The sequence below is a fragment of the Eutrigla gurnardus genome (assembly GCF_963514095.1).
Source record: "Eutrigla gurnardus genome assembly, chromosome: 18".
Lineage (NCBI taxonomy): Eukaryota > Metazoa > Chordata > Actinopteri > Perciformes > Triglidae > Eutrigla > Eutrigla gurnardus.
Window position 1 is genome coordinate 9,073,146 of NC_139929.1, and position 27,803 is coordinate 9,100,948.

Here is a 27,803-nt window from a genome sequence, read left to right on the forward strand (position 1 = left end):
ATTGTGAAATAATCAGTCAAACAGTCGAGACCAGGCTAGGAGAGAGGAAAGAGAAAACATTATTTTCTGAATTGCTGCTGAAAAATACCTAAGACAGATTGAATGTTTACTACCCCAGCAGTTTCCGTAGCTGCATGGTCTGTACTTTATATATACAAACACAAAAGGCATTTACCTCTTCGTATTTGTAGCATATCTTTTTTTCTCTTCTTTTTAAAAAAATAAAATAAAATGCAATGTTTTTTCCGTCATTGTTGTTTTCATTTCCTACAGAAGCCATCAGTGAAATGGCCATCTGCAAAACAATTCTCCTGTGAGGCCACTAAATGTGACTCAAATAAAATACCTTTGAACACAGTCAAATAATAAAGAACTGTTTCTGCCTCAGAGTGCAGGAAATGATATATCATTGTACTGTTTTCTAATGTTTAAGTGATGCATGAATTACAGGAACAGAAACATAAATCTTACTGCATTTTATTCAGGATGACTGCATCCCAGTGAGAGACATAAATGGCTGCTGCACTTATACGCAAATGCTTCAAATATTATGGAGAAACTATTACATATGAATCAAACTCACTCCTATTCAATACTTAATTTGTTTGTAGCATGGCATCTGATTTATTCATATGTTTTGACTTTATTGAAGACCGACACTATAATTATATAGTGTTGATGTTTCTCTCTAATTATTTCAGATTTGATGATATTTGTTGATATTTTGAGTTCTTTCACTGATATATATATATCCTAATATTTTTTTTATGCGTTTTCCTACAAATATCCAGCAACACGAGTGACAAACAAAATCACTTTAGATTAGATTTAGGAAAAGATTGTGGTCTGGGTTAAAAATAGTATATAGTTACGTACAATAACTATTTTTGTTTGTAAGGTAACATATAAGCTGATGTTGACTTTGTTTCACACAGAACATGAGCAGCAGTGAAAGGTCCTTTGTTTCTTCCATCCACCCCCCATCAACTGCCTTCCTTAGAGGCAGCCCTGTACATCCTGACTCACGATAATGTGGGTTATATACTTATTACAATGCAATGCAATAATTGGCGCATAACTTTACAGTGGTTAAAAATAGCTTTCTACCAACCAAAATCTAAACCTTTGGAGCAGTTTCAATATTATTTGATATCTAAACCTTTGGAGCAGTTTCAATATTATTTGATAAGCTCCTGTCAATGGATTTTGTGTTTGCTGCAGGTACCAGATAATTTAAGAGTACCAACGTGGTTGAAGAGGTACTGAAAGAGAGTGTCAAAATATATAATTACACCAGAACTTATTGCATGAAGCCTGAATTGTTGTCCCAAAGTATAGGTCAAGCCCAGGAGATATGAAAATAATGTATGTGTTCAGTTGTTTGAATCGCTGAAGTGTTCCTGAGTAATGTTTCTTTATTTCAGCCCAAGGTTGAGTCATGGGAGAACCACGTGGTGTTTAAAGCAATGTGATATAGTTAATGTAGTTATTTCAAAAACAGTATCCTAAACCATAGCTCTTTATTACTAATTATTGTATTTGCTGTAATGAGGGGAATTTGAATTCATTACAAATGTATCAAGACACAGCTGGAAAGAATCTAGAGCGCTTTTTCAAACATTTATTTTGGAACCTTTCCAACAAATGCAATTACCCGTCACAACACGATGCAAATCACACCAATAACCACGACAGATTGACAAAATCCAAGATCAATGACCAAATAGACATACATACACATACAAGAACAAACAAAGCAACCACGCCACAAAACACGAACAGTAACCGAAAGAAAACTGCAAAACACTGAACAAGCTTTTGCATTCAAATATTAAGTACAGGTTACCTGAGAGGAAAGGCTTCAAAACTATTATTACTTCACAAAACCCCTTTATAACGTTTTTTTGTTTTTTATTTGATATGTGCCATAACACTTACAGCCATTTACAGTGTAACTATTGTTTGGCAGATTTCCAGTGATACAGCACCAACGTTGTGCCGTTAATGATAGATAGGCGAAGACATCCCGATTCCAGTACGTTTTACTCAGGGTACAACCTCCAGTTTGGAAAAGTGAAGCCATGCAAAGTGCCTTAAACTTGCATTATTTGTAATAGTCATCAAGGGGCGTTCAAGATGTCTACAAGAAAATGTCCCTACTTCTCACTATGCTGCACTGGAGAATACTTGGAACTAGTAATTGGCACCATATGCATATGTTTACAGAGGGAATGAATATCCTGTTCTTTGAGTAAATTATGGTCCTTTTTGAAGTAAAATAAACAATAAAGCAGGGTTTTCTTTCGGGCGTGGCTACCTTGTGATTAACACAGAGTATCCTTGTCTTGAAAAAGCAAACAGGTGCGTAGGAGAATATCTATGGTCGATGATATAAAAACGCCACATATTGTCTTCTTATAATGTCTCAAAGATGGCTGACCAGAGTGGTAGAAGGAGGCAGCTCCAAAACAGATGGTGCAGATTGACTTCATCCTGATGACAGCTGGTGCAGATCTTATCTTTTTTCTTTTTGCATCAGTAGAGAACATAGATAAGTCAGCAATAAGACCTTGAAAGGATAAAAAAAAACAGTTTACTTGTCTGCTTCTGCACTGCTTCTGAAGCATGTGGTCACGTTGGGACTATTCAATATATTGTATAAGCAAGAGGAATCACTTTTTTCATAGTAATGACACAGTGAATACAGGCCCGGGGTTGTGTTTAGTGCCCTTAATTTGAGACTGAGTGAATGGGAAAAGGTGTATTCCTTGGCATTCACTGAACATGCTTCATTAGTGAGTCGAAACATTGCCACCGGGGCCTCATTTAGATTTGACCTCAGCTAGCTTCATGGTCAAAGTATTGACATTAAGCTTTTATCAAGGAACAATGAGCCTAATCCTCTTCAAATCTTAATATTATGCCCCTGGCGTTTTTTAGGCAAAGTGCTACTGATGCACACACGAGGCTACACGAGGACTCTGTACCATGAGGAGTGACAGTTCAACAAACGTTTCTATAGCCACCCACTGTGTCTGCTGGGTCGTTCAGGGGACGAAATGCTCTGGAGGGCTCCAAATGAACAGTTTTATGTTTCCACCAGCAGCAATGCTTGTTTCAGGGTAACTTAAAAAGAAGAGCTGGATTGTCACTGAACTGCCAAATTTCAGTAAAGTAAAAGTCTCTGTTTACCAAGACCAAGGATATTGTCATCATAAAATCCGTTCGCTGCAGTTTTGAAATAACGGTTTGATTAAGAAAGGGTTCTTTGGGAAGTGCAGTGAGTGTTGCCACGTCTACTGTCAGTGAGAAAAACAAGGTAATAGGGAACTTTAGATACACTGCAGCCCATCGGGTAGAAAACCCACGGCCTCTGCTTCACTGCAAAGCCTTCTCAAACAAATGGATGCTGAACTTTAAATGTCACAGATCCCTGGATTATAGCCTGTCACATAACATTTTGTAACTTGAAAAATCATTTCGACATTACATTTGAACATTGCAAAATGTAAATATGAAATACTTGAGTGACATGTTGACCATAACATTTCATGGTCAGACTATCACAACTTGCAGTAGAAATCAATTTCAATGAACAGTCTTTCAGATGAACTCTTGCCTTGCTGACTTGCAATATTCCGAGAAAATAAGTTGTAAATTTGCTATTTAGTACGATGCTAACAACCGGCATTTATGCTAGCTAACATCCCATGAATGTTGCATATATTTTTCTAATTAATGCATCACAACGTGTGACAAAGCCTTGCTAAGGTCTTAAGGATGATGGTTATTGTTGGTTAATTTTATATGGGCCAAATTGTCATCTTATGGGTGTTTATTGATCGGGTAATCGGGGTAAATGCTAGCAGTAGCTTTCACTTGTTGTCATAGCAACGGTAACATTGGGGCAAATTTGCGACTTTTTTTCTGAATATTGCCAACCTCTCTTGGCTGTTTTTTTTTCTACAGTGGCCCTAATACCCCATCGTATAAAAAAGATTACAAAATTGAAATAAAACAAAACAAACAGGCAGCAAAAGTGACTGATTATGTTTCGGCAACGAGACAAGGTGTTTTTAATGGGAAAAGAACAGCATTCTCCTCGGTGGAAGCCCTGTGTTTATGACCTTTGACCTAATTTGAAACTCATTTGTGATATGGCAAGAGCAAACATAACCACAACAATATTCCCTGGAAAGTCGCCACAGACACTCAGTTCATAATACTGTAAATAGAAGCAGGGCTTTTGTCACTGGGCCAAAGGCTCCTTCACTATTGTGTTACCTCATTCCACAATAGAAAGTGATGAAAAAGACAATTACTGAAATGAAAATCTTTGCGATTATTGCAAAACATATCTTAAATGAAAATATTGTTGGAACAATATGAGATAAAATAATGCGGATTTAGAAAATTAAGGAAACCCAGAAAGAATAAAAACAAAAGATACATTATGACACTGGCTCTGCACACAGCCAAGAACAATCACCTTTCATATCACTCCTCATCTTTTGCTTGGAGTTCGACAAAGGACCATGAGTGATCTGAAAAGGGTTTGGTGGCCTTACAGACTTCAGTGGAGATTCGACTGACACCAGGCTGAGTGGATAATGACAGAATTTCAATGTTGAGGTGAGCGGTTCCTTAAAACAACTCTGTAACATCTGCCAGGGCTGGATGAGTGCGAGCAGCATCGATCTGTTGGAAGAAAATCAATCAGCGAGTCACGCTTGTTCAAGGTGACACAAGGTGATATCTTTGGACAGCTGGAAAATACAGCTTCAGCCTCCTTTCTGACAACACAAAGGACAATGCGCTGTCAGAATGTGTCAGAATGAATCAAACTACAGACAGATAATCAGTTAAGCTGTCCAAATCTCAGGAAAAAACATGGTTGCTGATCTTTGCTGCTATTGAGCTAAACACAAAGTCCGCTTCGATTAAATGATCATATATATGACTCATTGCTAAGTGTTGTGTGAGCACATTTGCCCTTATAACTCCCAGAAGACATTTGGTTGTCTTAATTTCTGACTTTTACGCAACAGCAGGATGAATTTCCATCCAGCTGCTGAGCAAAACACGTTAGGTCTTCGCATATGATTATGCAGTTGGCTAATATGTCTCCTTCGTGTTATAACTGAGTACATCTCCTGGCACGGAGTACTGGTCGAGCTTCTTTCCCCACCCAGCCAAAGCAGGATTGACTTTAACCCAGCCTGGACTGTACGGTTCTATGAGCGCAGGATGGTGTGAGAGCAAATGAGGCTTGCCGACAGTTTTTCAAAATGCCAAATATCTGCCTGGCAGTGAAGGCAACTTTCTATCCTGAGGGACATCTTGCATGGCAGGCTTTCAGCCATCTGTGAATAGGCGACCAGCTTGTTTGTTTATTCATTTTTTTAATCAGGGCCCCTCTCCTTGTTGTCAGCCAGCACTTTTTCAACTGTCCAAACTATACAAACTCTATTTACGCAGTTCATGATATTATTTAAAGACAGTACATGTATGTATAAAGAGTTAAATACACATAAAGGCAACATTTGATTCTAAGGTGTTTTTTTTTTTAATTGTATGAAATGTTGTATGTCGAGGGGATTTCATTCTGAATTAGCCATCAGTGTGACTGCAGCTCTTCCAGATCGAATGAAACACTTATGCTGCAGTTTAAATAAGACTGCTTTAGGGAAACGTTCAATCCTCAAAATCCCTTGTTTAAAATATTCTACCTGTTTCTTTTTTTTTCTTAATCCAGGCAAGTTTTGCTGAGCAGGCATGTTCCTTTTCAACAATGACCTGTTTTACATTTGTGCAGCCAGAGACATTTACACTTAACAAGGTACCCAGGACTCCCACAATCCTCTGCTTTTGGCCACTCAGCCCTGTCCCCTAAAAAATTACTTTTTGCATCCAACAAAAACAGCATTTTGAATAACGTTTCCAGAGATACATATTACATTTTATTTTAACGTTTCATAAAAAAGACCATTGGAAACCACAGGCCTTTCACCCAGAAGTTGTTTTTTTGTTTTGTTTGTAGTCCTTTAAAGGCAAACTATATTTTTTTACTCAATCGAACCATGTCATTTTGATGCTTAAAACTTATAAAGCAGTTATGTAGGTTTTTTTTGTGTTTGTTTATTATGTAATTTAATGTGTGCAGCATGAAGTTCAGTTGTATGGGAACGTAATTATGTACCACTGAATAGCTCCCGAGGCCTTGGTTCAGAGCATATCAGTAGCATTGTCATGGAACAAGAGAGATGTATGAAATGTGGCATTTGTACTGCTCAGACTTTCTATTCTTTTTGTCCTCCCTTCTGGCTAGACATATCTGTTATCATTTCTCGACACCCACAAGTGGATGTCGCAAAATTCCCTGCAGTTAACTGGTGACAAGACACAGATCATAGGTCATAGGTTGGTGCGATCAACCATCAGTTTTGATTCTCTGTCCTGCTCAATAACTTGGTGTCATTTTTGATCACAACCTCAGCAAACAAATGGTTTGGTCCTTTATTCATCTTCTCAGAAACATTTCAAGGACTAGATTTTATTTTGCTCACCAAGGAATGGAAACTATTACCAACACCTTCATCGCTAGTCAATCAGATTATGACTCAGCAAAAAAAAATACAAAAATCCATCTCTCGCCTCCAACTCATCCAAAACTCTGCTGCTGGACTCTGTCTCGGAAACATGATCGCATTTCACAGATCTTGGCTTCCTCGCCCTGGCAACCTGTTGCTTTTATAATTGGTTTTAAGATATTATTGATTACGTATAAAGTACAAAGTCATTTATTAGGTCTGTTATCGCTCTATGAAGCTCCCTGCACCCTTAGATCCTTGGATGTGTTATCAAGGTCCATAATCTTACATATAGAGCCTTTGACTGTGGAGCGACAAACTCATCTCATCATGTCTCGTCATTCAAAGGTTTTCTATCATGATTTTCATGTTTTTGACATTTTCATTTGTTTTCTCTGTGCTCTTCTCCATTTAGTTGCAGTTATTATATTGTACATTTGTAACTGTTAATGGACTAGCATACAACAGTTCTACAGTGTTCATTTAATATAAATGATGCACAGGAACCATCACCAATCAGTGAATGGTCAGTTATGATTCTTGATGTGTGATTATACAAGGTCCTGTAGAGAATAATGTAATACACACCACAAATGACTTTCAGGTATGCCATTTGTCTCCACAACTAGGAATGTAGATCTCCACTTTAAAAGCGAGGGTCAAAAAGTCATTACTATGGTAATGAAATGCAAAGGCCTGAGGCAAAGAGGCAACAATTGATCTTGAAATTGACATGCTGTCACTATGACTGGTCCCTACTTCATTGAGATAAACAAATGCGCTGCCGAAAAAAAGAATAATCAATTCTGCATTTTCAGGCTCGAAAGTTAGTAAAATTATTCTTTTCCATGAAGTTATCAGATTGAAAAGTAAGTCCCAGAGAAAGAAACCTGGGACTTTTCCGGCTACAATGAGGTTTATATTTCTGAGAATGAGTAAAGGAAAGTGATACGCTCCTGACAAGTTCAAACCTACAACAGTAATCATTTATACATTTTCTCTGAGGACACTTTGGGTGGCTTATATCACAGCAGACATTGGCTGGAAGACAGATCGAAGTAACAATCCAAAGTTATTAAAATGCATCTTTATTTTGCCTACTGCTAGTCACATATGTTTTTTTCTCTCATGTGCCTGACTTCAAGCTGTTTCAAGGTTGGTATGCTGGAGCTGTGATCTCCAGGGACTGTAAATGAATTCAATTTGAGAAATAAATATCATTCTTGGATAATAATTCAAAACACCTCTTCATGTTTTCCCCTCGCATTTAAAATCAAACACTTTAACAAACATGCCTTGGACATAATTTATTTAGACATGTGAGCACTGTATTGAATATATGCACACATAAATCTGTTACCATGGTTCTTTGGCTTTGACAGTGTTGATGCAGAAAAGCTTATTGGTTCTACGGTTGATAAAATATTGAACAATTGTGAATGTTTTTTTTCGTTTTTTTTAAAGAAACATGGCTGCATTTGACATAAAGAGTTTGATTTTGCAATCCTTTGTGCAGTGTGAGCATTTAAACACAAGTTCAATGAATGTGCCAAAGGAATAATGTAGCCTGTATACAGTATGTCGACTACAAAGGATATCAAGAACAACGCCTACATCATTTTGAGCAGACCTTTATCGAAGCTTGTCCAATTAAGACACAACCTTAGTGCGTGGTGTGGAGGTCAGCGAAAAGCGACTATTGATGATTCACGCTGTGCCGATTTAATCCCTGCATCGGACATGCTGAATTTTAACTCTCATTGCAACCGAGTTGCATCATGTTGAAGAACAACGTCAGGTCACCGCTGTCTGTTTGATTCGATTTCAGTTCCGGTACACTTAAATTTGCATTTAAGATATAAAGAAAGTTAGCAACTGAGTCTAACAAGCCTGCATTTCCTCATCTCCGACAAGCAGAGTAAAAATTAGGAATGAAAAGGTCAGGCAAAGATGCAACAAACATTTTTGAAGAAATGTGCTTGATATGAATGATAGGTGTTGGAGACCTTGGAAATCCCCTCGAGCAATCATCAGCTTCGTACTAAACATAAATATTATATGATACAAATATGTGGCGCAAATACTCATTTGTTCGAGGACCGCTTGAAACGAACACAGTCTGGAAATGCTAATGGGTGAGAGGAATGAGGAGGTAAGAGGAATACATTTCCCCACAATGAAAGGTTTATGTGATGGAAGAACAAGTAGAAATCTACTGGGGGGGGGGGGGGGGTCTTTTCTTTGCTGGGTAAAGCTTTTATTTAAGGGGAAAATGCTTTTTAAAAATGGTTACAAATGGTCTGCAATTGTGATATTAACTGAGTTTTTTGCTTCTGTAACATAACACCCATGCAGACTTCTGTGTGCGTCTCTGAGAAACAAGCTGCATGAACAAAACCACTGAAAACAAGACTTAAACAAGCACATAATGCTGACTTTTCATGTACTGAAGCAGTGAAATCTGTTTATTGTTATATGTACTTTGGTGCTTCTTGACCTCATTAACCGTGTCAATAACAAGAAAACTTGCTTTCAAGTCTTCAGTCACTTCTCATAATATTCAAATTTTCTTTTGTGAATTTCTTTGATTAAGGACTTTGTCTTGATGGAACTTAATCAGAAATTACTGACTCGGGTCAAAACCTGCCACCTTTAGTCATTTGAGATGTCTGGGCTTTTGACTAATTTATTGCCCATGGCATGTCAAATTAAGGCACCTCACAGCAAGGGTTTTGGTAAAAAGAGAGATTCATTAAAGTTCATTCTATGGCCTCGAGGGAAATCAACAGTGATAGAGTCAAAGGGCTTTACCGTAATCCAATCCGCCCGAATATGACTAATGCAATCGGTGGTTCTTTATGAGTAATAAAGTGGGAAATATTTAGGCGGCTCAGAGACTTGAGGGGGCAATCATTGAACTGGGAAATGATTCAAACTGACAAAGACCCTCTGTCTCAGAGTCGTCACGTCCATCCTGAGTCTCTGAAGGCAAACCCACAGGTAGAATGGTTGACTTGGATTTTAAATTATGTCAGAAATGCACCATTATTTTATGTCTGATACTTATTAACAACAGTCAATCAGTAGCACATTTTGTACGTTTGAGTATGTATAATGAAGTTAATGTTCATTAATAACGCTGAGCATTAAGAGACACTTCCACTCGAAGGCATCAGAGCATTGTGCCTGAGACCAGTCTTTAATCATAACCTTGACTTTCATCTCCGTACGCTTTCTAAAGACATCCATCTGAGACACAGTCCACGAATAATGATGCCATTTTATGTCCAAATAATTAAAGTGTGGGTCATCAGATTCATTTTCCACTCCAGGACCCCAAACCTCAGAAGGATAGTTTCAGAGCAGGGAGATGCATTATCAGCACTTTAAGGGCAATGCCCCTGATTTATAATGTTTTGTCAAGATTTCAGCTTGAAAAAAGCCATAAAGCTTTCAGTTAGTTGGTCCTCACTGCTCACTGCTTATTAAAAAGATTTGCTTGAGGGACCCCTTTTGGATGTACTTTTACCAGTAGCAATAATATTTTCAGTTCCAGTGTAGCAGTTTCAAATTGTAAAAGTTTAAATATGGGTTTTTATATATACATATTATTCTCAGCGAATGTATTGCTTTTTCTTATGTATTATTGAGCTTTTCAAGAGCTTCAAGTGATATGAATAGCATTTTTTACTAAATGAAACAACAATTACCCACTCGCCCCATGGACGATCTTTCCTCCTTCAAGCCTGGGCCCTCTAGCAGAGGTCTGGGAGCGTGATGATTCTGTGTATCTAGATGTCCCTAGGACTGCAGTCCTCTGGACAGAGTTCTCCGATGTTGTTCCTGGAATCTGCTGGATCCCATTTTTAGAGTCAAAGGGCCCTAGTTTCGTGGCGCAGCGCAGGGCGGCGCAGGGTGGCGGAGCCGGTGTAATGCAAGTTTCGACCCGCGCAGCCTTGCGCACGGTCAGTTTGGCAGTTTGGTGGATCGCCTGCGCCTAGATGGGTGTGGCGGCGCAGCAGGGGGAGGGTCACAGATTCAGCTTGGCGTAGCGGAAGTTTCGTGGCAAAAAGCCTCGCCGAGACTGCGCTGAAAGCCTGCCAGCTCCAACCTAGTCTAGTCTTGGCGTAAGGCGCAAGGTGCAAATAAAGTCCATTCATTCAAGGCGAATCACAGCTGGCGGAGTGGAAGTTTGGCTGACCGGCGTGCAGTGCGTACACGTCACCGAGACCTCACAGGCAGGTTTCCACAGTTCCAGGCACATTTAAATGCAATAAATAATCACAACAAACACTATTTAATGCAACTCATTGAATCAACACGTGAATTTATATCTATATAGATTGTCCCGTCACATCTGACGTCAGATCAAAGGCGGATGGCACGCGTAACGGAAACTCAGCCTCTCGGACCAAAACATCTCCCTCTCTCATTTCGTAGACTCGCCTAGTCTACGAAACTAGGACCCAAAGTCCTGAGTGCTGCGATCACCACCGGAACTACTGATGCCTTTACTCTCCACATCTTTTCAAGCTCTTATTTCAGCTGTTGGTATTTTTTGATCTTCTCATGTTCCTTCTTCTTAACATTGCTATCCCGTGGAATAGCTACATCTATCACTACTGCTGTCCGATGTTGTTGATCCACCACCACGATGTCCGGTTGGTAAGGCATCACCATTTTATCCGTCTGGATCTGTAAGTCCCAAAGGATCTGCAGCCCATACACAGCACAGATGTTTCAGATGTTACGGCCTCTGTGCTGTCAGTCAGACCAGCCTTCTCTCGCCACTGGTATGATTTCTCCATATCTCCATATCAGAACTGGTATCTGTTCAGCTTATTCAGCTCATTCTCAGTCATTAGCTGGAATCACAGAAGGGGGTGTCCAACAGTCCCATATTCTCTTCCCTTGTCCCTATGTCTTATTCCAGTAGCCCATTTCTCATCAGGTTGCCCTTGTTCCTCAACACTCCTGGGGTAGGCAGATAGCATCAAGGGTCAAGGCCACACTGGATTTGCCACACAATAACCGGGAATTGAACCCCAAAGTCAGTGGTGTAACCCGCTGAGCTTTCCAGATACTATAAAGCTCTGTGGGTACCATAAGATTGCATAATCCTAATAGTATACTAGCAAGATTCCAATGACATTGTGTATTGTAAATATCAGTAACAGGGAGATTAGATCCAGCCATGTCATTGTCCACAAATCAATATCAGTATTTTCACACACAAATGAGAGAGCATGCGTACTGTCAGCCTAAAGTAGCAACTGTAATAGCAAATGAGATTTGTGAGACGATCGCTTGTATGTGTCAGTGAATTCAGAGGAGCAGTGTGTTACAGTCAACACCATGTGATGTTCAGATGATGATGCACTGAAGGAGTACATGCATTTGTATGTAAGGCATTCTAATTCATTTTTCTTTCTTTAAATGTAGCCAGCACATACATGTAGAACAGAGAACAGACACCTAATGCAGTGCTCAGGGGAATCAGCAGCATTTGATATTGGGTGTGGGGGTCCTTCCCCAGAAAATTGGAATTAAGTAGATGATTTCCCTAATTCTGGTGCATTCTAACATGTTTTTAGAAGATGTGTCTTTTGTATCTAATGTCTCTTGTTCCTAGAAATGAAAATGAGAATTAAATAGGCCTATCAGTTATACGGACATTTTTTATAATGCCTCACCCCCCACCCCCCTCTAATTGACAACAACATTGAACCTAAACCCAAATTTGAACATTTCTGCAACCCGTTGCTTTGCCGTCAAAACGACATACCCAAAGTAAAATGGTTACTGTTTTTGAACCCCTATGACTACAGGCACAAAGCTGAGCATTCCTGAAAGTATCTCAGGAAAAGAGGGTCGTAGCGACTCGGGGTGAACTAATTTTACCCTTCTGAACACACCAGTCTTCAGCCCGTGTCTCTACGACGTACTGTTACAGAGTTACAGCCAAAATAAAAACCCTAACCCTAACTCCAGCCCTAACCCCAACCCTAACACCAACCCTAACCCTAACCCAGGGGCGTCAGCAGCATATAATGTGAGTGGGGTTCTGTGTAGGCAGGGGGTCTCGGCTTCCTCCCCCAGAAAATTTAGGAATTAGGCTGATGCAATTTCCCACATTCTGGTGCATCCTAACATGTTTTTAGAAAATGTCTCTTCCGTATCTAAAAATATGAATACCATTATGAAACAGCCATAGAAAAATAGATCATCTAAGAAACAGTGTTTTTTTTAAGCACCATGGTTAGAGACACAAATACTGGGCCTGAATGTTTCAGGACCATGGATAGTGACAAACAGAGCGACAGGGCCTGCATTTTTCAGCACCATGGATAGAGATACACACAGATACTGGGGGTGCAGTCGAATAGTCAAAAAATAAGGTCCTAACTCCTATTCCTATCTCCTATTCCTTGACCTCTGGGGAAAACGTCACGGGGTTAAGGAAAGGCGATAGGAGAACTCAAAAGGATTTAGGAAAAGTCGGCCGCGGTGCTCAGAGAATCCGACCGGACTTTCACTAAGCTACGTCATTATAACGCGGCCGCTGATGATTGACAGCTGATGATCGGCACCGGCGATTGACGTGTGTCTGCGCTGGAGAAACTACAAAAATGGACTACAAAAAGCGCATCGTCCACTTCTCCACATGTTGGTTTTATCAACAGCTGGTTCACTGACCAGCTTCAGGTCCAGCAGCTCCTCCTTCCTGTTTGACCGTTTGCTTTATTTACGTTTCATTTGTGGTTTTAGTTTCGTTTTTGTCAAGTTTGTAACATGATTGAAATAAAATAAAAAAATACCATTCAATTATTATCACTGTCCACACACATTTATCATCACTATTCCAATTACTATATGTCTGCATGAAAGTAACTGTTAAATATGTAAATGCACATATTGTTTGTTTTCATGAACGTCCGAGGTGTGCGGCACTTTAAAAGTTGCTTTCGCAAAGAATTGTGGGTCGGCGTAATCTCCCTTCCTTTCGCATAGGAAGGTCCGTTGCATCCTATGCTAAAGGAGCTCTGAAAGGAAGCATTGGAGCTCCTTTCCTTTGCATTTAGAGAATCCGAACGGCTCTTATCATGGCGGCCACTTGTTTACTTCCGGGTCACTTCTTCAGCACCATGGATAGATACAAACACAGATACTGGCCCTGGAATTTCAGCACCGTGTTTAGAGACACACAGATACTGGGCCTGAATGTTTCAGATCCACGGATAGTGACAGAGACTGGGCAGGAATGTTTCAGCACCATGGATAGACATACACAGATACTTGGCCTGAGAGACTGGGCCGAAATGTTTCAGCACCATGGATAGAGACACACACAGATACTGGGCCTGAGAGACTGGGCCGAAATGTTTCAGCACCATGGATAGAGACACACACAGATACTGGGCCTGAGAGACTGGGCCGAAATGTTTCAGCACCATGGATAGATACAAACACAGATACTGGCCCTGGAATTTCAGCACCGTGTTTAGAGACACAAATACTGGGCCTGAATCTTTCAGCACCAGGGATAGTGACAAACAGAGAGACGTGGCCTGAATGTTTCAGCACCAAGGATAGAGACACATACAGATACTGGGCCTGAATGTTTCAGATCCACGGATAGTGACAAACAGAGAGAAGTTTGCAAGTTTGGCTTTTTGCCACGAAACTTCCGCTGCGCCAAGCTGAATCTGTGACCCCTCCCCCTGCTGCGCCGCCACACCCATCTTGGCGCAGGCGATCCACCAAACTGCCAAACTGACCGTGCACAAGGCTGCGCGGGTAGAAACTTGCATTACGCCGGCTCCGCCACCCTGCGCCGCCACCCTGCGCCGCCACCCTGCGCCGCCACCCTGCGCCGCCCTGCACTGCGCCACGAAACTATGGCCCTATGTCTAGCTGCCATTCGCATTGAATGAATGGACTTTATTTACGCCTTGCGCCGAGAGTAGACCAGGTTGAAGCTGGCGAGCTTTCAGTGCAGTCTCGGCGAGGCTTTTTGCCACGAAACTTCCGCTGCGCCAAGCTGAATCTGTGACGCCTCCCCCTGCTGCGCCGCCACACCCATCTTGGCGCAGGCGATCCACCAAACTGCCATACTGACCGTGCGCAAGGCTGCGCGGGTCGAAACTTGCATTACGCCGGCTCCGCCACCCTGCGCCGCCCTGCGCTGCGCCACGAAACTAGGGCCCTATGTCTAGCTGTGTTTTTACATGAAGTGATTTCATTCTGGAACAGGTGGCAATAGTAAATTATGAATAAAGCAACATTGTCATTGATATGTCAGGGTGCACAACAACTCTCACTAAGTTGAGAAATCAGCATATTAACTCCGGAGAGGAGAAGCGGTATAGCAAATAAATGGATGGACGATTGCTCATTACTCTAGCACATTCATTCTGCAAAGAACTGAAGTTGTTTCGATATCTGACATGCTGACATTTTCAAGATGCACAATCTCAAATGGCCTCACTTCTAACGGCAGATCATCACTCAATGACATACCAGTGAAGCCATACAACAACTTCATGGACCATGTCACATGGTTAAAACAGACACAGTACAGTATAATCCCATGACAAATAACATGTCAACACCAAATGCAAAGGGGGGGAGTGGGGGGAAGCTACTTGACAAGAGCTTGACAGAACTCATGACTTTTTATGAGCCAAGTGGGCGATACATTTTAGCACATTCCTTTGTAGCAGTACAGTGGAATAATCTAACCTTAATAATCTATTTCACAGTATTTCACAGAACACACTTAAAGTGACCTTAAAGAGATGTTACAAAGTACCATTTAACATTTTCAAATTCAATGTTAAATGTAACTAAAGAGCAAGTGCACATTGCTTCCCTGCCGTCTGGGATTTTTATTTTGATTGTATTATCTACACTTGTTGTCTTGTTGTGTTATACAAGAGGACCACAATGGAAATAATTCTGGAAATTAATAACTGATTACTATGGACATACATTCTGGGATGGCTTTGATTTTCCCAACACTGTTTTAATGTGTTAATCCTGCCCTATGAAAAACAAATACTTTCCCACGGCATCAATTTGAACAGCATCGTGGCTCAGAGGACAGCATTGAGGAGCATTGGCTCAAGAATTAAACACCACGACATAATAAAATGTATTAATCGAGGGAAGGTTTGCTGAGTATGCATTCTTGTTTTCCCGCACTGCCCTGCTTCACGCTGATACATACGCTGTACTTCTAAGCTCTTTAGTAAAACCACAGTCTTACATATTTCAGTCCACAGTGCTTGACGCGACTGAGCAGCACTTTGGGGACTCATGCCTTGCACAAGAACACGTTTCACTTCTCCCAGTGTAAGAATTTAAGCCACAATCCCCATGTTTCTAACTAATCGTTTGTCTAAGGATCCCATTATCTGAGACATTCTGCTGAGTGGCACTATTGGACTGTTTTTTGCTTTGCTCAAAGTAGTGAGAATCGAGAAAAAAAAGCAGGCCACAATGCATCTCGGGCACGGGAAGGGGTGAGACCACAAATGTCTTTTGAAGATATGCACCACATGCATGGTGGCAACAAACTCCAATGCCCCAGTGGCTCTGTAGCACATAAAGCTGAAGCTGAGCTGCTGTCATCCTCCTGGCAGCAACACAAAAGCTGCCAGTCAGTGAAGAAATGGCTGAGCCTGCACAGAAATGACTGGCCCATTGATTCCAAAAGCAGGGAGACTGATGCCCCTAGATGATTGCCGGCCTGTGTGCTCACCAGTGATGGTCACTGTCAACAAAGGTAGTGTGTTCTACTTGTCACCTGTTAGAGATGGAGGGGGCCAGTGTTGGTTTTGAGTGATGCTTTATTAAAGTTTACATAAGTTGTTCCTACTCACGATCAGAATGCGGCTAAAGTCACATATGAGTTCAGTAAGAAGTCCACTACAAGTCAGATGTTCCAGCTCAACTGCACTATCACCAAGGCCACAGCTCAGTTTTTATGGCATCAAGTACAGAACCTCACCCCACCATCAAGGAAATGGTCATGATGGTCTTTTATTGCGGAGCCCTCCACGGCCTTCTACAATAGTGTCTTCAACAAGCCTTATTCAACTAACACATTCCACATCAAATTTTTCAGGTAGCCCCCTTTTGCAACAAACCTCTAGAGTGACCCGCCATAATGATAGCCAGGATTACCATCTTAGAAGACGTCTCTGGAAACTATTTGTTAAAGGTCAAGTAGAAATACTGGGTAGGTGATTGGATGAACCATCTCTCAATAAACATCTTGGTAAAGCCGGTCTGAAAAATAGTAAAAACATCTTTCCATCCAGAAAAACCTGCCATTCTATGCTCTTCTTTCAATGAAGAAATACTCTCCAGCTCAGATATAACTGATTCTCTTGCAGCATTTATGAGCTGCCTTTGTTGCTTTGAAGGAACAGTCACACCTCTGTGTCATATCACACAAACCTAAACCGTGCTGGTAACTGAGAGTAGTTCCTCAGAGGATGCTGATCGGATGGAGCAACTGTTTTCTGCGCACACAGGCATTACTTGATGCCTGACAAGATGGATTAATGTGTGATATTTTGAGAATCCTACTGCCATGCAACATAAATGAACCTAGTGCTGGGCGGTATGACCAAAAATGTATATCACGGTATTTTTCAAAATTATATCGGTTTCACGGTATTTGACGGTATTTTTTTTTTCAAGCACGACTGGGTGTTAACCTAATTTTCTAATAATTTAGAGATTACTGCAGTAAATTGGCTTGAAATGACATATTTACTGTCATGAGGAGTGAATATTGTAGAAAAACATTAATGTCCACACTAGTATTAATGATGTGAAGGAATCAGAATGCATGACTGTTGCTGTCAAAATACAGAACCCTTTATTGTGCAAGTTTTGCAACTTGAAAAAAACATCTTTTGTAAACCAACTGGCTACACAATGTAAACAATACGTCTCCTGTAACTGCAAAATGAAGACTTCTTTATCCACTGAACATAAATTAAGGCAACATCCATAAATAATACTGAAACAAATAAATAGAAAAAATAAATAGTTCCACCGTTTGCTTTTCTTGTCATAGGCAGTCCCCCTAGCAAACGCGTCTTTGAGTGACATTTGACTCGTCTTTTCTCCCGCAGTGCCAACTGCGGCTACGACTTTAGCCCGACAGCATTTGCAGAATATTGTTGTTTGTTCGACGTCGGATTTTTTAAAGCCGAAGAACTTCCAAACAACAGACACGGCTCCTCTTTTCGGCACAAGTTCTTCTGTTTCATTGCTTGCTCGTTAGGAACTTTCGGCGAAAGTTTCGGCGAAAAAAAAAAAAGTTTTGCCGTGTTTATCCATTTTTTCACCGCATCGTACGCTCAACACAGGCTGTGCTCTCACATGCTGCTTGTTTGGTGCAGCTGCTAAACAGCCCCCTCTCAAACAATGTCCGGCAGCGCGACGTTCCACAGATCTGCGTTCCCAACGTTCATACGCTACACACTCACCGGTATTGGGGTATATGAAAAATTCATATCATAAAAAAAAACACACACCGGTATTCGGTATGAACCGGTATACCGCCCAGCACTAAATGAACCCCAGCTTCTTGGAACTTTCCATCCTATCAATGGGGATTCAGCAATGATATGTTTCCCTCCTCTGCACTTTACAGCCCAACTGTGTGTGTGTGTGTGCAGCCTTTCATTGACTGCCAAATGTATCCTCATTGAATCACTGGGATCTAGCTGGTTTCTGGTTGGCTCTTGGATGTGAAGTTAAAGGGGTCATATCTAAACCCATAGCTAGATTAGGCCTTACCTCAGTTTCAATAAACTCCTCTTACTGAGCCTGATCATTGCATGCACCCACATTTTATGTGCATCGGCATCAGCTGACAAATGTACTGGGGGCTACTGACATATTTAAAGGTTTTAAAGGTACCATTAGTCAGATTTTAAGGTCCTGTAGCACAAAAATGATCATGATATATCTGAACAGTTTGACAAGGTTGTTGATCACTTCCAGTGAGTCAGCTGCTACCGTGCCAACAAGTGAGATGTCTCACGTTCAAAACTTCCTGCCTATAGTGTTGGAACAATCTCAACTGCTCTCATATTTTAAGCTGCTCAGTGATGGATGACAGAAATGTTGCTCCCTAGCCAAAAATGCAAATGGAAGATTATTGTAATACTTAAGCATTGATGAATTTCCTCTTCATTTGATGTTTCTGTTCTGTGACTTTTATATGAATGTCAGCTGCAGTTCAACATGAGCATAACATGTAAGCTGTTGGTGTGGAAAGCATCAGCTAATGATGCTGGTTTTCCCTCGTTCCCTCAAATTTGAAACAAAATTGACAATAGTCATAGATGGCTTCCTGTCTGTGTCAAGAGGCATGCTCATTTAAATCTTCCACGAGTCACCGGTCTGCTTTGATCCAGGACTAATTCTGCTATTATGGTTTAATGAGTAAGTAACTCCAAGCGGCAACAACAAGCTAGTTGATATTTATCAAAAACAAAGGGCCAAATAAGTCATCAAGGGAAATGTCACAGGGAGCTGTAACCTTTTAGAGGGGCTAACCTTTGAGGCTCACTGGCAAGATATAGAGTTGTTTGATGGAGGTGCAGAAGTGCTGAGTCGTAATGAGGGCCACTGTGGTGTTTGTGACAGAAATTTACTGAAGGTTAATGATCGGGGACTGTGTCATCTGGGAGCTCACTAGCACATGAGAGCTGCAAAATCAAGTACAAGCTTCTGCAGTGGCACAGGCTTTTTATGCTTGCATGCTCAGAAACTTACAGACAGAATATGGCGTTAAGTAAAAACATCATATCAATCTTGTGGTTTCATCAATTAAACCCTCAAGGCTCTCTAGGATTATTCGTTCGACAGCTTCTCTATTATAATGAAGCATCCACTCTAGATTCAGATCAGGTGTGCTTTGGTTTATTTTGCTCACTACAATCTGCAACACAATTAGCCTGTTTTGTTTTCATATACACTTAAGAGATTGGAATGTATCACCACTCCTGCACTGGCTACAATCTCCAGAGGCTAGTGTTGATGTTCACGGACTTGTCTTCGCACATCTTCGACATAGATGTCCAGGCAACAATCGCCGCGAGGCTTTACCTTCTTATCCAAACAGCCGATGGTTAACACTTTATAGTGATATGTTTGGTCTTCACCACACACTCTCTGTGAGGTCTGTATGCAGCTTTGCCTGCATGATGAAGCATCTTGCCCCAGGTTTAAGTCATAAAAGTGAAGCTGCTGGGCCAGAAAACCACATTTTCTGAGTAGGTAATCATAACCATTAATCATGCTGGCACACTACTCTTTTCCATTGGCCAAGAAGAATAGGTCATGGCGAAAGACTGTACCTCCACACTGGCGGTGAATATGCATCCCCCTTCTACCTACTCAAGGCCATTTGGGCTGATTTGTAGCAGCAGTCTCATGAAATTACCTGAGTTGTGGTTGTCAAAAATTAAATAAATAATGATAAAACTGCTGTGTAAGAGTCTAGGCTTTCCTAACTCTTCAACACTGTTATAGATACAAGCTTGATTTTTAATGCCCCTAATTTGAGATGGTCTCAGGATAGTGACTGGGAAGTTAAAAACAATGATTTTTTGGGTGTTACTAGTCCAAGTTACTCAGTTCATCACAATCTTATACATTTTACAGATAATTTACAAAATGTTTCAGTATATCATAAAACTAATTATATAAATCACGTTTAGATCTAGCTGTGAAAAGTGCATTCATTTCATGAAATTATGAAACATTTCTGCCATTTTGGTGCTTTTGGCAAGTAATAGAATTATTGTTGACGTTTGGTTAGGAAGAGTTTAGGTCTGTACTTTGTTTTCTGTCCAGCATGGTAACCAACAATAACCTTATCTTGAAAAAACAGCAAATAAAAAACTTGTCTTTAAATAAAGAGGGAAAAAAGCGTATTTTTGGCAATCGAATCCAATAACGTATTGTCTTCAAACAAGGAAATTTGAACTAGTGTTCAGGAGAGCACTGTTTCAAGGCAAGAGAAAATTACTTTATTGCATCGCACCACCAATGTGGCAGCCTTTCAATTTCCATGTTCACAAATGTAGTTATTCCATGGCACTCTTTGGGAACTGGCTCAGTGCAGGGCAGATTATGATACAATTAGGTCACACACATACTCTAACTGCTGCTGTTTGTTGTTCGCTGCACTCATTTGCCACATTTTTTTGGGCCAAAATCAGTTCTGAAAATGCCCCCGTGAGTCCTTTTTAATCTTTAAAAGCGTCGACTGATAGCTGACAAACCCAGATGTTGTCAAAAAATCCCTGACCTGATACCAAACTGATGCGTCGCTACAGCTGCCAATATTGCTGACATACTGTGCCTACTGGGTAATGACTTTTTTCATGTGGAGAAAAGGAAAAAATGGAAGCGTTTATTAGAGCTAATTTAGAATTGGAGGCAATTTAAACAGACTTTATCTCGCTGGTGCAGCATTTGAGTTGTCAGTGGTGTACGTAAAATCACCTTATGCTGTCGAAACCTATCATGACAGCTTATATGTCTGGTAGACAGGGTTAAGTACCACAAGCTCACCCTCTTCTTCTTTTTCAGCGCATATAAAAAATGAAATGTAATACTTGTCCTATTTAGTGAATAGTTTAATCTAGAATGTTTCTTTTTCGGAGCAATGTGTGCATATGTAGCTTTAGTGGGTCCCAGTTAGGAATGCTAAATATCCATGTCATGTTTTTGAGCTGCTTAAATCCTGCAAAAATATTGTATGTTCACGCTAACAAATGTATGTAATGCTAATGAATCAAACTGCATTAGAAATGGTCTGTCACCAGTATCAGTTATGAATTAACTTACGATTACAGATTTAATGTTAAGAGCTACTGTATCATATTGTTTGAGATACAGAACCACCGCAATCCCCCAAACTATGTGTTTATGTTTTCATGACTACTCTGAGTGACACGCGTTAAACTTGTTTGAGTTGGAGTGGAGTCCCACAGAGCAGTTGCTTTTATACGGAAGGAAAACAGAACAGAACATGGTGGCACGAGTGTTTATAGATGAGCCCAATCTGTCAATGTTTGAATGTTTTTTTTTTGTTAAACTTTAATGAAATAAACAGGCTGAGATCAAAATATTTACATCCTATTATGTTGACACACTTGAGATGACAACATTCGCCTCTGTCTCTCTCCCATGTATGTGTGTGTGTGTGTGTGTGTGTGTATTGCTCAGAGGAGATATGAAGAATCTCTTGACATCAGAGAGATCAGTGATGGAAAAACAGTGCCACCACAGGGCTGTTTGGAAATACCATTCAGCCACATTAGGACATTGCCACCAATAGTGGCAGTAAACTGTGACTTCTTCAAGTTTCTCAGACTGAAACTGGCCTGACAACCTTGTGAAATCTGTAAAATAATCATCTTCTTAATGGTGGCTATCCTCATTAGAAGAAATGAGTTTGACTGGGACAGAAAAAGCAAAATGGTTGGAGAGAAAATCATTGAAACGGAAAGATGGAAAGAAAGGCTGACCCTCTAGAACAGAGAGATTAGTATCTTAGCAATATCGTATCACCTCCAGGCCATACGAGGGGATTAGTATGGACTGGCTGAAGAAGGAGAAAGATAGGCGAATTTTGTATTTACCCATTAGACCCATCGATCAAAGTAAACACACTCGTAGAGACGCCCCATGTGGAATGAATCAATGGGATCAATGAAATCAGACCAAACGGGCTACAGCCTGTAAATATCAAAGGTCGATTCGCCTGGCCACAGATGTATCACAGCAGAATAATAACATGGTGAAATTCATCAAAAACAGGAAAATGTTGCTCACAAGTCATTGCCAGACATTCTAAATGAATAAAACTGCTTTAAAGAACCTGGTGTTGATCACCAACCAGAGGCAAACAGACATGAATCACTGAGGCTCAGCTGGTGTATACACAATAAAGGCAGTGTCTCAGAGTTGCCTGCAACTGCCTAGTTACACCTCCTCTCACACGTCATTTCTGTCTTTTCACATCCAAGTGACTAATGAAGAACTGCCATCAAAGGAGTCTTTTAAAGGACGCTTCCCCAGACACACTCAGGGGATTCAGTGATGCTCCCCAGGGAGACTGTTTTTTTTTTTTTTAAATCTGCTCTTAAAGCAAGCAAAAGCTCAAGGTGGAACACAATGCACAGCTGCACACTTATCTTACTTCCTTTTGTTGTCTTTCAAGAAGCTTTCATACACTTTCTGCATTATATCTGGTTTCCCACTCATATTTCCTTTCGAGTTTTTGTTCATACACACACACACACACACACACACACACACACACACACACGATGTATACACACAAACACACTCCTGTCTGACTACATAAATAGACGATATACAGGAAATTAGTGCTGACAGCAAGAGTTGTTATTGTTAAACTTGATAATCTGATGTCAGCACTGTTTGCACTTAAACATCATCATGTCGCGATTGCAGCAGTTGAATTGCAGATACTATCAAGATTAAATGCTCGCTGCAAGGCTAATTCACGCAGCATACATCAGACAGAAAGTGACGCCGCTGACATACACGAACGTGTATCTGTTGCCAACAGAAGCTCCAGTCTTTGTATTATCCTTATGACGTCTCTGCTGCAGAGAATACAGACTATTAACCTGATGGAAATGTTGCAGAGGGCAGATAATAATAATAATGTAGTAATAATAATAATACAAATAATAATAATAATAATAATAATAATAATAATAATAATAATAATAATAATAATGTAAAGGATGTCTACTGTACACAAGCTAAGAAAAAAATATTCTTTATTGGCAGAAAGCCACTCTTCAATAGCAACTAAGGAAACAGTTCAGCTATGAATGGATTTATATTTCGCTCTATATATCAAAAACCCAGTTAAATCAACCTGGAATTTAGCATTCAACAACCTCAGTTGTAAAAAAACAACATTAAAAAATGTACAGCTTGGACAAATGCTGTAAATAAAAAAAAGTCCAATAAAGTCCGGAAATAAAGTCAAATGTCCAATTTAGTCAGTGTCTACGGTTGTCCGTGTGTGTGTTAGTCCTTCAATGTATGGTGGTGTAATTGTTCATGTAATTGTTCATCTACCCAGGTAGTGTGATTTTGTGTCTTATCTGTATGATGTAATAGATGTGCTCTCTCCAGATGCACGATGAAGCTGTTTCCGACGTCACACCCTCCACGCATGTAAGCCGGTGTCCTGCTCCACGTTCCTCGGGTTTGGGCTCTGGCTCGCCATCAGAATCGTTTCATACACCAAAAAAAACAACCTGCATAGAGCAGCAGTTTATCTATTAATTAAACTCTTTATCTATTTTTATACATTTAGCTTAATCAACTGTACAGTATTTATTCTCTTTTTAATCTTTAATCAATGGACATGACCATTCACATTGATAATGTATCATATTCAGCTATAAAATTAATTTTATGAACAGCCAACACACAAAATGTTGTGTATGTGAAATGTTTTTAGCTTTTATCACGCATTGTGCACACAAAATATGAATTAAATCACTATCAATATCAAATAATGTTTGAGAATGATTCATTGAATTACTGTCCCTCAATAACTCAAATGCACACACCTGCATGTGTTTTAGCTCACAAAACCAGCTTGTTAGCTTGCATTTAGCAATAGCTCGATTTAGCACAAGTAATTTCCACACAGAAATACAAAAGTTAACCACATTCTCAACTTCAGTACACACTCTTATATACCTCCAGTTGGTTTTAAATATTTTCTCAGAAACATAACAACACATACTACTGATTTATTCATGATATTTTGAGTAATTAGCCGTGGTTGGCAGCCGCTAGCATACTATGCTAAGTGCTAATGGTTACTACTCACCAGAGTTTTTTTTTCTCTTGACAAAAACACAACCGTAATGTCCGGCAACCCAAAAACCTCCTCACGGTTGCGGATACCTCACGGGATCAATAACTCAAGACAAAATTAAGTTTTAATGAGTTTTTGTCTAGTTATTAACATTAGCATGCTCTCTCTCCCGGCTGTAGTCTGTCTTCATCGGAATCAGTGAAGAAAAAACAAGTAACTACGAGCGTGAGTGGCGCTTTAATGTAAGGAATGCGCACCCTGCTGGTGAAATTAAAGAACTACAACTGCAAACTAATTCAGACTGTATAGTCCAACATGGTTAAACTAGAAATATTAGGGATTACACTGTGTGTGTAACTAAAGGGCATTACAATAATAATACTATAATAACTGTATGGTATTGGCTGTGATTGGCTGTGAACATACACTGATTCATTATAGTAATATACCAGAATTCCAATTAGATCTGGAAAAGTTTTGTTTGTTTAAGTGTGCGGATGATATGGCCCTGGTTGCCTTATTAAAGAAGGGGGACATAGTCAGAGAGGAAGTATATAGAGCACATGTGTCATCTCTCCAAAAGTGGTGCGACGAAAGTTCCTTAGAGATCAATGTAACGAAAACACAGGAACTTGTTTTTCATGAAAAGGACCCTGTGCAGCCCCTTATAATTAGGGGACAAATTGTAGAGGTAGTAGACAAGTTCAAATATCTAGGTACATATATTGATTGTAACCTAAATTTCAGTGAATTTTTCATTCTAACTTTTAACATGGCAATGTGGTATGGTAATCTAAACATTAAAGGAAGAAGCAAGCTGCAGAGAATAGTAAACCTTGCCTCAAAAATCATAGGGACAAGACAGAAACAATTAAGTTGTATGTATGAGGAAGTGCTTAGGAAAAAAGCTGTCAAAATAGCAAACGATCCCTCTCATCCACTCAATAGGGAGTTTGAACTTCTTCCCTCTGGTAGACGTTACAAAGTGCCAAGGGCAAATCGTAACATTTTTAAAAATTCCTTTATTCCTAATGCAATTGGGGCACTGAACACCATGCCCCGTTGATGCGTTGATGTGTTGTAATTTAACTGCCACTGCTGTCCTGCTTTTTGCCCTGAAGATGTCTGTGTGTAAGTGTTGTTGTTGTTGTTTTTATGAGACCAAAAAACAAATTTCCACACCGTGGACAATAAATGAGACTAACTAACTAACTAACATATGCTACAGATAACATAGTATGTCCACAAGTAGTATGTCCACTCTACACTATGTACATTATTGCAAGGCAGATTGATATTTGTATGGTAGTAAGATATTGTATATGGAGTGTCCATGGATGTTAAATTTAGTCAAATATATATCATCCATCCATCCATCCATTTTCTACCGCTTATCCTGTATTCAGGGTCGCGGGGGGGCTGGAGCCGATCCCAGCTGTCATTGGGCGAAGGCAGGGTACACCCTGGACAGGACGCCAGTCTATCACAGGGCCAAATATATATCATATATTTATAATTAAATAATATATTTTATATTTACTGCCTTGACTTCAATGTAATGAAACTACTTTTGGCATGCTACTGTAGCTTAGTTTGTAACATGTCTCTTGGGAGTAGCTTCACTGTCGTGAGGGTCATTTAATGCAGAGTGTTGTGGAAAAATGAATCTGCCCAATAAAGATCAACAACCAGGATCAACTTTTACTCCGAGGTTTATTCCACTAAGTATTCTCATCTGCAGAGGAGGGACTGGTCACCCCTGCCTTCTGATGCAAAGGTTCAGAATCAGCAGGAACGACCCTGAGTCTAACAACAATCTCCCTTTTAAGGAGGAGGAACCAAAGGACAGATCATGTCCTATCTTACAAAGACAAGATGTACAGGCAAGGTCAAGATTTACAGAACACAGGCGTCATAGTCCTGAAATTATCTTATGTCAATGTGGCACTCATGTTCATATCATCTACAAACAGGCATTCATTTTCGTCATAGCATAACAGTCAGATGAGGAGATGCGGATCGACGTCTGGCCTGACAAATATTCTGATTATAAATTACAAACATCCAAAATTCCCATTACAAGAGTAACTGGTAGCCTAGTTCACTACACTTCCCAGTGTTGGGCAAGCTACTTAAGTAGCTTGCCCAACACTGGTTGTAACGAACTACAGAAGGATTCATATTTTGTTTTTGTAATGAGTATGTAAGTGGCTCAGATGACTTCTGAGTTAATCACTAAATTGATCCAAGTTCACGAGTTACTTGAGTCACTTGAGTCACTTGAGTCAGTATCACCAAGAGCATAGAAATCCTATCGGTGAAACACAAGCCCACTGTCTCCTACTACAAATAAATACATTCATACTGTGAGTCTATTGTTTGTACATTTTTTTTAATTGAATTACGTACTGAAACATTGAATTTCCATCTTGTTTAATTTCCGAAACATTAACAAACATAGAAACAGCCTGCTGTGGCCTATTGTCAAAAATGAGTGAGTAAAGTGAGTAAATAACATACATTTAAAAAAAAAAAAACGGGATTTGGGGTTGTGGAAGTCTAACCCAGTATGAGTCTGTTGTCTCGAGTATGAGTCTGTTGTCTCGAGTCTATTTTCTCGGTAAAGCGGAAGTTTCACTGATTGATCCATGAGTCCTCTGCTGTTTTGAGCTAGCCGGAAGTTGCACTGATTGATCCATGGCAGCAAGTCCTCTGCTGTTCTGAGCGATTAAGTGAGTGATTAACTCAGTGTCAAACACTGAACCACCTTCTCTTGTCTGAAATTGCTTATAGAAGTCACTTGCTAGGGGTCAGCTGATGGACTGGGGTATGTTATATTTAGATTGAACAGGTTATACAGAGAGCAGGGAGCAATGCAATTGATGGTTTAGATAGTATGCGTTACCTGGTATTAGCAGCAAGTGATCCAGGTGAATGGAGACACCCCCAGATACTTTAACTGTTTGGTACAGTTGAGTGAGTGAATGAGTGAATCTTTTCCCATCTCTAGTTGTAGTCTGATTTTTTGAGTTCAGATTTAACTGACTGCTCACATTAACTGATGAAAAATATATGTGAATATGTGAAGTGAAATAGAAACAAATAGAGGATTGTTCTGCATCCCTGGACAGGTGAATCAACAATTGTGAGGCTAGTGAGGATTGTCTCCTATTTTTTATGAACAAGTTGCCTCTCTCTGTCAGGGAAGGTCAATGACTCATTATGCGTTCACCCTAACTGTAACACTTCCTAGTTAAGATTCAGTTTTCTGAAAGTAAAGAGGTATTTTGAGAAGG